This window comes from Pimephales promelas, chromosome 15 (genome assembly GCF_988280905.1).
Source record: "Pimephales promelas chromosome 15, fPimPro1.hap1.1, whole genome shotgun sequence".
NCBI classification, from domain to species: Eukaryota; Metazoa; Chordata; class Actinopteri; order Cypriniformes; family Leuciscidae; genus Pimephales; species Pimephales promelas.
In genome coordinates, this window is record NC_142783.1 from 31,196,104 (window position 1) to 31,208,652 (window position 12,549).

Here is a 12,549-nt window from a genome sequence, read left to right on the forward strand (position 1 = left end):
GCCTGATATGATAACGGAAATGAGGAGCAGTGACTCTAGGTGAACTTCAAATTTTTTAAGACCACTCCTCAAGCCCCAGTTGGCCCGCTTTGGACCAAGTTAGTAAGCGGGTCAAAAACCTCTGGTTGCTCAGATGAGGCCCGATCAAGCCCTGGAAGTGACAGAGGAAACGCGACTGTAAAGGGGGAATGCACGATCTACATTAAAGTTATCCATTCATCGTTGTTTAGAAGGTCTAATTTCCTCTGAGGAAGGTTCATTTTACACATGGGAACACTAATCTGAGTCGACTTGATAAACATTGGAACGAAATTACCGCTTAAAGGTATTCGACAATCTCCATTACCGCAATGTGTTTAGGAGATTGTCATTACCGTAGTGGACATCTGGTCAGCAGCACTCATGAATCAACTTCCTGCAATTGACCGGCCTCGGTCCTGTCCACGTCTGCGCTCCGTCTCTCCACCTGTTGTTTCCGACGCAAGCACAAATGGGAGATTGGGAAGCTGTGGAAGTGACCCCAGTAAAACCCCCTCTGCATTGTTGCTGAAAATGGCTTTGATATTATGGCAATAGTTTTGTGTTTGTCCGTGTATCACTTCCTATTTACAAGACTCCGGTGACACTGTTCCTCACGTCTTGAAGGCCGTCAGGTGTTGAGCGGTTTCCTCAGGCATTCCGCTCTATTGTACGGACTTGGGATTTCTGTGTTTATTTAGGAACTTCCCCTCAACACGTGCGAAGTGTCTATTGTCTGACAATGATGCGTCACATCGGATTCCAGAGTCGGCGCCAGAGCAGATCTACTGGAGGGGCATTGGGTCATCAGCGGGGGGGCACTGCCATTTAAGAAATATTTTGACGCATAAAAAAAAAAAACAAAAAAAAAACGAAACACCTTTTATTATTATAATTATTATTTATAATTATTATTTGCGAATTTCCCCACCACTTTTTGCCAGGGTCGATGTTGTCCCAGCACTTTTATACATCTCGATCTCACGGCACGGATGTACCAATACAAATAAATAAAACATATCCGGTTACCTAGCAGAGCATTCATTTGTTAAATAAGAGGCGATATAGCACGCTGAAATGTGTTGGTTTTTAAATCAAGTGATCAAAGTGCTCGGTGACTGGGTCTGTGGTGCTGAAGTGTTCTCTTGTGGCTCGCGCTGCCACAATAAACATCTTCACACGGACGCGCGCTTGATCTGTTGCGGCGAAATCTCTATTCGTACTGGTGAAATCCAAAGTAAAATGCACTCAAACATGTCCCTGCTTGACAACCACTGATAAACATAATCGGTTTTAATGATGGGGGAAAAAAATAATTATGCGAGTGTGGGTTAGAACCCAAAATCTCTAGCACTCCAGTCTAAGGTTTTACCACTGGACCACTACAGCACTTACAATGAAAAGTCGGATTGGATATATCTATTTCTTCATGTGAAAATTCTTGGCACCAACACATATTAGATCCACTTAGACAACAAATTAAACACAATGTACTATTTAAATAGATTGCTAAACATTTGGTATTGTATAGCCTACATCTGATTTATGATTTAGAAACTGTGGTAGGAGGGGCATCAATGAGCGCTAGGGGGGGCACGGCCCTCGAATGCCCCACCATAGCGCCGACCCTGTCGGATTCGTTTACAGAAACACAATTGCCAAATCTGATCAGGTGCTCATAAGTCATTTGTAATTTCTATAAAATTTCTATCTTCTTTGTATGAGACATATACTATATATTGGATACTGTATGTGCCTCTTTAATAAAGAAAGGAAAGGAGGATGTAAGAACATATCGCCATTTTTAGAACAACACGAGGGCGAGTAGCTAAAGGAAGAAGAAAATATCCCTAAATGAAAGATAAAAAAACTTATCTGCACAACTTAAAACTTTTATTGGTCAAGGATTAGTATTCCCACACACCGATGCCGCCGCAGGACAACCGCTTAATAGTATTTGTTTTGAATGACATTAGCAAATGCAAGAGTCGTACAAAAACATTGTGGTCTTTAAGCGGTCTTCTGCTCTGCTGGTGCAGCACTGTTTATTATTGCAGTGTAATAATATGTCTTCCCTCTACTAATAAGTTTATTCTTCCCTGGGGTGAAATGCAAGTTTTAAAAGGTCTCGCACTCACAGTTTTTGGGGAATTTCCATAGATATAAATGATTTTTATACTGTACAAACTGTATATTCTATCACGTTACACTGACCCTAAACCGAAACACACTCATCACAGAAAACTTTCTGCATTTTTACATTATTCAAAAAACATCACTTAGTATGAATTACAAGCTGTTTTCCTCATTGGGACCAAGACTTGTCTCCACGAGGTCAAGGATTTCGGATATTGCCATCTTTATGGGGACATTTTGTTCCCATAATGTACAGTAGGGTTTACCAGGACCACACACACACAAACAGACAAACACACAGATTCCGGGTAAAATAAAACGTGATTTAACCAGTTGTAACGCTGTTATTATTTTCTTTACTTGTTTAATAAAATAAAAAAAACTAAAGAAAAAAAAAACAGAAAAGTGAAGCTCATATTTTTCATTTTGGCCCTTAGACTCCCATTTTAAACGTGTTACTGTAAAAGTGAGTTGAAATTATGGTTACACTATTTTAAGGTGACATATTGATTTATATTTACTAGAGTTACTTTTAGGCTTAGGATTAGGGTTGGTTACTTGTACTTATGCATCATTTTCTGTTATTATAGTAAGTGCATGTAGTAACTACAGTACGTCACTTTAAAATAAAGTGTTATTGAAATTATTTAGTTTAACCCAGAACATCACGTTAAAGGTGTAGTTCACTTTTAAAAAAGTCTTTCTTTCTTCAGTCGAAAAGAAATTAAGGTTTTTAATGAAAACATTCCAGGATTTTCTCCATATAATGGACTTCAATGGGAACCAAACGGTTCAAGGTCCAAATGAGCTTTAAACAACACCAGACGATGAATAAGGGTCTTATCTAGCGAAACGATCGCTCATTTAAAAAATAAATAAAAAAGTTTAAGTTTTATAAGCACAAATGCTCGCCTTGCTCTGTTCTGTGATGAGCGTTTGTGACTCTCCTGTTCGAACTCGTTCATCAAAATGAACAAATCTTTTTTTGAGTCATGATTCGAAGGGTCCTAGACAAGACCCTTATTCATCGTCTGGTGTCGTTTAAAGCCCTTTGAAGCTGCACTGAATCTCTCATTTGGACCTTGAACCGTTTGGTTCCCATTGAAGTCCATTATATGGAGAAAATCCTGGAATTTTTATCATCAAAAACCTTAATTTCTTTTCGACTGAAGAAAGAAAGACATGGACATCTTGGATGACATGGGGGTGAGTAAATTATCAGCAAACGTTTTTTTTTTTTAAAGTGAACTACTCCTTTAAGGTTTGCAATCTGTACATGAACATACTTTGTCATTCTACAATTTATGCTGTTGTTTCCGGTCCACTTTAAGCCTTAAGATATAACTTTTCTTCTTCTGAGTGACGAAACCCACAGAAATCCAATCCACAGAATCTCTCCTCACAGGAAGTAGGTCTAATTATTGCAGAAAAACTTCGGTTAATCTTTATCAACACAATGTAAGGTTAAGGGAGGGTTGTCAGACTGAGAGCCTCAGCGTATCCCGTAACAAGAGTTTAAAGTAGGACATGCCAGAGGCGAATGCAAGGTGAAATCCATCCGCTGGAGTTGTGTTTATATGAACCGCTGCCAAGCAAAATTATTTCTCCCAGTTTATTTTTGTGTGGGGAAAGACAACTACCTAAATAGTTATTACCACTGCCTCCAGTTGTAGAACATGAACGGGGAGGTGGCGGTCTGTCGTGGGTCTAAGGGAAAAGGGAACGCTGAAGGAACAGGATGATGGGTTTAGTGCTTCGGAAAGTTAATATCTTAAAACAATACACAGCGCAACCGGACAATGAGAATTTGGCAGCGGCGCAACTCCTCACTGTGGCTGATCTGGCTATTAGCGGAGACAAGAGCTCCGGGGCTGTTGTGCACTTGCTGAAACACTGGATTTGATTTCCTCTGATATTGTCTGTTTGTTGCTCTTGTCTCATAATGGACTGGTCTGGTGCCATGTGTCCTCGAGGGCTGGTGAAGAGGACTGGTCCCAAATGGACATGCACCCTTCAGGAACTATAGTCCGACTGGTGAACTGGTGCAGAAATGAGTACACAGATTAATTTTAATACTTCACTCTTAGAAGAAAAGGTTCTATATAGAACCTTAAAAGGTTCTATCAGCGCTGTGTATTTGGAACCCCTAAAAGGTTCTATACAGAATCCTTTTTAAGGGTTCAATAATAAGAACCCTTTAGGGTTCTTTGTAACCAGGAAAAAGGTTCTATATGGAACCTTTTGGGTTTGTTCGTTATCATTTGTTTTGTCCTTACCGCATTAAATATTTCATATTATTGACAAACATCAAGACCCTAAAATGTATTTATGAATGCATGTGATTGATCACAAAATTAAAGATATGGGGGTTAGAAAATATATGAAGAGTTCAGATGCAAAAGCCTCTAAGTGCCATTTGAAATTTTCTTCTAGAATGGTCATTTTTATCAAGCTTGTATATTTAAGTTCAGTGATTTCACTTAAATGGCAATGATAATTACCTATTAATTGTTATTTAAGTGAAATTACTGAACTTAAATATACAAGTTTGATAAAAATCATCATTAAAGAAGAACATTTCAAATGGCATTTAGAGGCTTTTGCATCTGAACTCTTCATATATATATATATATATATATATATATATATATATATATATATATATATATATATATATATAATTGTATGTAGTTAATCAATATCACACGAAGAGTGCCATTTCAGTTTTTCTCCTCCAAAAATCAGCATGATTAAAATGTGATATTAAGTAACTACAACAGCTTAATAAACAATCATTTAATTACAACTATAAATGTTGCACAATAATGTAATATAATAATTTTGCCAAAAGGGTTCTTTCTTGTCATTATATAACTTTTTTTTTAGCATAAAAGGTTCTTTGGAGTTGAGTAAAGAACCCTATGCTTCATATATAGAACCCCAATGAACCCTTTTTTCTAAGAGTGTTGAGTGGGTTTGTTGCCCAATTACCAAGCTCAAATTACAGATTTAAAATGCACGTATTTCGGTTTATAAAACATAAACAACTTCTACAGCTTTCCTGCAGCTCAAACAGTAGAGCTTGCAACACCAAGGTCATGGGTTCGACTTCGATTCCCAGGGAACGCAAGAACTGATACCAATGTAAATGTGTCCCTTGAAATGCAATTTGGATAAAAGCGTCTGTCAAATGCAAAAAATGTAAATGTACTCATGACTGCACAGATTGTGCCCGTCCATGCCTTGACGTACGTCAGTAGGACTTTTCAGTTACTTTGCCCTCAATGTGATGTTTGACTTTCCATGACCGGTTCCCTAATATTGTGTAAACAAATAAACAGAGAAGCTCCAGGATGGCGCGAGCAGGATTGTGAGAATGGAGAGGCCTGACCTGTCTCTTAGCGACCCAATGGTTACAACTGTTAGTACTGGTTATTAAATTTCAGTCTCTTTGCATTTGTTGAAACGTACAACTTGTATCACTTGTATCCTGACTCATGCTGAAAAATTTTACTGGAATGTGTAGAGATTAAATGACAAAAAAGTATCTTATAAATTGCATCATCAAATTGTAGGGGGAAAAAAAGTGTCTATGCTGCAGAAATATTCAATTGTTCTTCCTTGTAGAAGGTTTAGACAAAAGGATTTGTCAAAAATAAATGGCTTTGGTCAATGAACAAATAAAATAGTTAATAAGTTAGTAAGATCATGATTTCATTGTCCGCACTAGTTTTGTTATTTTAATATTTTCTTTATCTGTCTTCTGTATCCCTCATTCTGTGGTAAGGCTACACCAAAGCTACACAGCTTTAGAAAATCCAGCTTTGAGCCGGCTGAATTAGACTCTCTCTGGTGAGACTCAGAAGTCATCTCTGTTCTAGACTCATTATAAAGGACGACAGCCATCTTATCAGAGGAACAGGACATGCCCCAGGGCATCATTACATAACCACACACACCCCAGGTCTCCTTCTGATTCTAGGGAAAACCGAATGTAGCACATCATTGTTCATACACTACAATGGGGGATACTTCAGAATAGCAGTCACTCGTTATTAAATTTGATATCACCTTTATTTATCAAGATTTATTTAATTTAAGCATCTGGTCACTGGGGAAAAAAAACTTGTGTGCTAATGTTTGTTTTCATTTACCGTTGAGGTTAATGGTCGGCAAAGTCGAACAAATGTGATTTTCAGAAAGTTTGTGATTGCGCTTCTGGAGGGTTTATGAGATAATAAACAACACGACACATTTAGCAAGCAGGCATAACTAAGAAATGGATGGAAGGGTTGGCATTCATCTTGCTTAATTACTTCCAAGGAATAGGGGGCTATTTTAGTAAAATGTAGGCCCTATTTAGAAATGCTCCCTTAACCCTCGGTTGTTCGGCCCAAATGGACCCGAAGAATTTAAATATTTTTTTTTGAAAAATCACAGCTTCCTCGGAATGGTCCGAAATTTGGTGACTTTGTTGGTATTTGGCATTTGAACACCCAAAAAAATTGGGGACAGGATGTGAATAGTTTAAGTGGTTGTAAAAAAATAGTCACACTTGGGGTGGTCGGGTCCAAATGGACCCGAATGGAAAATGAATGGGAAATTGGCAAAAATGTGAAAATACTGAGTGTTTTTGTGTGTACAATCTACAAATCAGCCACGATCTTGAAAAAAAGCACACAACAGTGAAGGGGTGAATCTATAAAACATCAAGAGTGCAAAACAGACACATCCAGACACACACACACACACACAAACACACTCATATACACAAACACACCAAAAAATTCAGGTTATACATGTGTTTTGCACTTTTAAAATGCTCAGTTTGTCCACCAGATGGCATCCATCTCATTTCAAAAATTGCTTTTATGAGGCCTAGGCTTGACTCTAAAATGAAATACAGCTTTAAAAAAAAAATTGTAATATTTTTTCTATTATGTTCAATGGGGGGAAATGTTGTCATAATTATTGCATTAATACTAATTATTAAAAAAATATATATTTTTGAAATTTTCTCAAAACACCAAAAAAGAAAAGAAAAAATATTATAAAAAATGAGTAAAAAAAAAAAATCATGATTTTTTTTTTTTAATTATGAATCCCGCCCTTTGGGTCCATTTGGACCCGAACACCCCAAGTGTGACTCTGAAACGAACAACCCCAGAGGGTTAAACCAACTCTACACCACATGAATAAATAAATAATACTAGGAGAAAAACAACACTCCTCTGCTATGAAAATAAATAAATAAATAAATAAATAAAAATTCGATATGTGACTTTAGAGGTGCTTGCAAGGGATTTGAACAAATCCCTTACACCAGAGCTATTCAATTCTGTTCTTGGAGAGTTCAGTTCCAAGTTAAATGCATCAGAACCAGCTAATCAAATCTGAAGGACTCGAACGGCACTGGAAACTGCATAAGGAATAATGGCATTTCAAAGGTACAGCGCATCTCCATAGTACAATAAGATGTTAGACAGCAGCAATGGCAAATACCCCAGCATTGTGAAAGTGACTCTTGGAAGAATAAGGCAAGCACAACTCTCACAATTTGTTTAGATAACGTGAAAATCTGGTTAATTATTATTCTGGCATATAAACTTGCATTTGCAGAGACACTAGAAGCATCTTTCAGGCCTGATTAACAATCTGAGAATCTCTGACTGACTGGGCAACCTCATTCGAGGGATCCCAGCGTAATCCTCGTGGATTTGGGGGATTTTCCCATACCAGATGAGAAGCAGATGTCTCCATCCCCCATATTCTTCTCTTTATCTCGCTCCATGTCAACTTCCCTCACTTAGTCGATTGTCAACTTGCGTTGACGTCAAAGCACGTCCCTCTCTCTTTCAGTCTCTGGCTGTCCTTTACCCTTTTTCCTTCGTTCACCCCTACACATTTCCCTTCAAGTTCCCCTTTCCCTGCATCTCAGTGCCTCTCTCGCTATCTTGGTCTATCTCAGTCTCTCAGGCCCCCCCCCCTGAAACCAGTCCCTCGGCCTCCCCATTCCCTGGGGCACACCGAAGGAACACAAGCATCATGGGAAGACCCAAAGTCCACAGAAACCCCGTCACATGACCAAAGCGCCCGCCTTTCCGTGAGAGACACGCAGGGCTGATGATAAGGTGGACTGTACACTTTATGGACTGCATCCAACAGCTCCTGTACTTTCTCATGGAGCAACAAAAAAACAAGGCAATTCAGTGAAATGGTCTGTTTTGGGCAATTCCCAGTTGACTATACTCTGGCAGAATATACTTTGGTAACTATATTGTTGTTGTTGGAGGTGAACTGTGACATTCTTAAAAGGGGGGTTTGAAAATTTATGTTGGGGTATCTGGTAAGTACTGTAGCGTGTGGGCTATCCCATCTAATGGCCTCTCCAGTTCTCCAAGTGATGATCACTTCTGCAAGTACATTCCTCCACTACCTCAAATTCGGTGTGGACTCTTATGGACAGTAGCTCTGTGGTTCCTTTTGTTGAGGTCTTTGGGCTAACACTCTTGGCAATGTCCTTAGCATAAACTTTTCCTTTTTTCGGTGGGTTTGCTTTTTCAGAGTGGTCACAGGGCTGCTGGACAAGATGTCTGTAAACAAGGGTTTGGTAGAGGGAGCAGGAACTCCCTATGGAGTACTATAACAAAGATGGAGGGAAGTTTTTAGTTTGTGAATGTTTGTGTATAAAGGGATGAGATATCGGTCACAACAGAGAAGCATTATATGGGTGTTTTGTGCTACTTACTGTATGTAGCACTTTCTGCTGGCAAATAAAATCTCTTGATAAGAAGAGAAACACATTCATGATTGGGGAAAGAAATGTAATGCTGTAATTTAGGAATAAACTATTGAAAACCCATCTGGTTCCCTTCAAATCTGATAAATGGGGAAGTAACATGTTTGTTATCCATGCAATAAAGTTCATAAATCAACATGACATCATGACTTTTGCATAAACATACACGCCACTTTTGAGTCAAGTGGTGTGTTATGCATTTTGTGCTATCCACGTGTATGCGTGTATGTCTACGCCATTAACGTTCGCGTCATTCCGCGTGTCTGTACAAATTTCATAAATGCCATTAACCCTAGTGACGGTTAAGTTTAGGGATGGGGTTGAGGTAAGTCCTATCTTTTTTTATCTAGGATGGTAAGGGAACAGTCATAAATGCCATTAACCCCCGTGATGGTTAAGTTTAGGGATGGGGTTGAGGTAAGTCATATATTTATATAACGTTAAGTCAACAGCGTTCATAAATAGGGTTGGGTATCGAGAATCGAGTATCGATTGGAACCGAGACTAACTTTTCGTTTTTCCCGGAATCGTTCAAAAGTAAAAATTTCGATTCCTAGTTTCGATATTCACAGTCCACCGAGCGGAAGAAGAAACCGCTGAACAACACCAACGAAGAAGCGTCTACCGGAAGTGTAGGCATAACCACGCGAGTCGAACATGAGTACCTTACGTCGGCGATCCAAAGTGTGGCTTCACTTTTCTAAAAATAAAGAAATCTCGGCAAAATGCAAAATTTGTGACAAAAGGAGTATTTTTACAGAAGGAGTATTTCCTTCAGAAAGGCCGTTGGTTAGCAAGGTTAGCTAAAATTTTTTGACCCTGCCTCTTAAAAGAATCGGAATCGAGAATCGTTAGGAACCGGAATCGAAACAAGGAATCGGAATCAGAATCGTTCAAATTCAAACGATGCCCAACCCTATTCATAAACACACTAAAAAGCGATTATGCGTCTTGATAGCAAGCCAAAAATGGAAATACGAATTGGCGTGTCATACACACGCTACTTCATGAGATCAGTCTGCATAAATAAACAATTGTATGTATGCCTTTGTGTTTGGGAATAATAATCAGATTTATAAAGCTTTCAGCTAATAATAGAGATGTACATTAGAATGACTTGAGAACAAGCTTCGATTCTGTTTGCGGTTCGAATCCCATGAGTTCACACAGTGGCAAAGATTGGTTGATACAGGGCAAACCAAAGGATAATTCAGTTGGACCTTGAAACCACATCAGTCCCTTACAATGAGCCGAGGGACTGGGATTCGAAACCAGTGCATTGGGAAACTTCTTGGCAGAACATCTGGCTCACATCTGTGTCAAAAAAAGCAAGACAGCATGGACTTGTTCCATGGCAAAAGTGCAATCAGGACAGGTTCACCTACTTTTTAGATAACAATTGCTCACTGAAAATTGTAAGGTCATGCAGAAGGTCAAGTACTTCATGCAATATTTGATGTGGTTATCTTAAGTAGAACAACACCAGATCTTACTGAGATTGCTAATAAGGGCTTTAGCTTAACTGCTTTTTAATGAACCAGGATGCATTGGCAACGATAAATAGTCAATTTCTAGTAAACCTAAACCCAGTCACCCGTTTTCTCACAGGCTCAGGTGAAGGTACTGAACAAACTGTCCAAAGCAAACACTCAGTGCTACACTTCTGAACCAGTATTAGTAGATGGCACAGTTCCTCTCCTTCATAGCATGATCGTCAGATATGGGAAGGCACATCAGAGGCGACCGATCTGGAAAGAGCGACACTTCCAAGCATGAGGGAAGCTCTTTGAAATCAGGTGAACTTAAGAGCTGCCTGCAGATTATTAAAAAGAAAACCATATCATGTTACTGCTACTTTGTCAGACATTTATTCAGAATCTGATGTTGTAGAAAAAGTTATAAAGTGAGTAACTTCCGATCAGAAGAAAAGAAAGCTTGCTACCAAGAAACAACAAAGCTATGTGTAGCAAACATCACCACATATCTTAACCATCAGAGGTTAAGCCAGCCATAAAATAATCGCAAACAGCTAATCATTTCACAATTTTAGATAAGTTGGCTCAGTAACGTCTATGTTTTGTAGCAACAAGACATTTGGCACTAAAATGTGTGTGAACGCAAAGAGGGGTAATGAACAAGCGATAAAAATCTATAATAACAGTGTGCGTCAAACACGAAACGGGCATCTGTAAGCTGCTAACAATCTTTACTAGCAAACAATGAACAAGGGCATAATTTGTATTGGGAATGGGATTTTTTGGATTATTTTAATGCACAGACACAATTGTTATTGATTATACTTCTCAAAACCCCTGATTAAAAGTATAACTTGGGTGTGTTAACTCCTCAATATTGAAAAGTGATTGTACAGTTTTCATTCAGGTGTGTTAAAATAGATGAAAAAAATCATAGTGACTTGTGCGGAGACCTGGAAGGTAAAACATCCATAGCACTTTATTTCAGTTGTAGTCTATTAAAAGGCATCTGAAATATTAAACTATATGCAATGTGGTGTTGTCAAAAATATTACTTTTGATACCTATCGATACTGAAATATCTGAAACGCTACCAAATCTCATTTTCCACAGCTGCGCTTTCTCGCTCTCTCATCTCTTCGACAGCGAGTTACACACAAACCTTCCTCGGTTCATTTTCTCAGGATGAATATTGTTAGTGTTACAGGGCTTGAATTTGGGTGTGCGATTGTGTGTATTGCGCATAATTTGACTCATTCCTGCAGATTTTGTGCTCTCACCCAAAGAGCTCACACATTGACCGCCTCATTACTAAATTGAGTTATTTTTCGCTGATTATTGCACTTAAACAGTCAAATACACACAAAACAATGTCAAAATGCCTTGGTGAGTTTTCATGTAAACAAGGTAAGATATGGAAACAGTTGAGAATCCATGCGTCAGGTCTTAAAGTGACAGCGGCCTAACATTCCTCCTGCCAAATTATGAGATAATAAAAAAAAATATCTATATGGCTGTTTTTCCCCTTTGTATCGATTTAAAAAATGTGGACAGTGAAAGTGGCTAGTAACTTTGGAAAACCACTACAAGCCACAGTGGCTAGTGAGAAAAAAAATTAATAATGTCAAGCCCATATCACTGTTTTAATACTACACTGTAAAAAAATATTGTTGGTTTAACTTGGTTGCCTTAAAATTTAGAAAAAGTGAGTTAATACAATGAAGGAGATTGATTTAATCATCAGAAAATCAAAATAATAAGTTATCTGAACTAAATACATTATTTAAGTTGATTTGACAAAAGAAAAAATGTTGTGATAACAAATCTTGAAGATATTTTTTTTTTTACAGTGCACTTAGTAAAAACCTTGTTTTGCTGTCCAGGAGGGCTTCCTACAAGAATAGTGATGAAGTATGCAAAATGAGACTCACCTAGACTCAAAAAGAGACTATAACTTTATCTAGGGGCCAGAATATCAAAAAAAATAATATAATTTTGGTTGGGATCTTTTGACTTGGAAATGTAAACCCCTACCTAGCACCCATCACACCATACCAGGCACCTCAAAACATCTTAGCAACCACCCACAACATCCTCATGGCAATGATCACAAGTTTTACA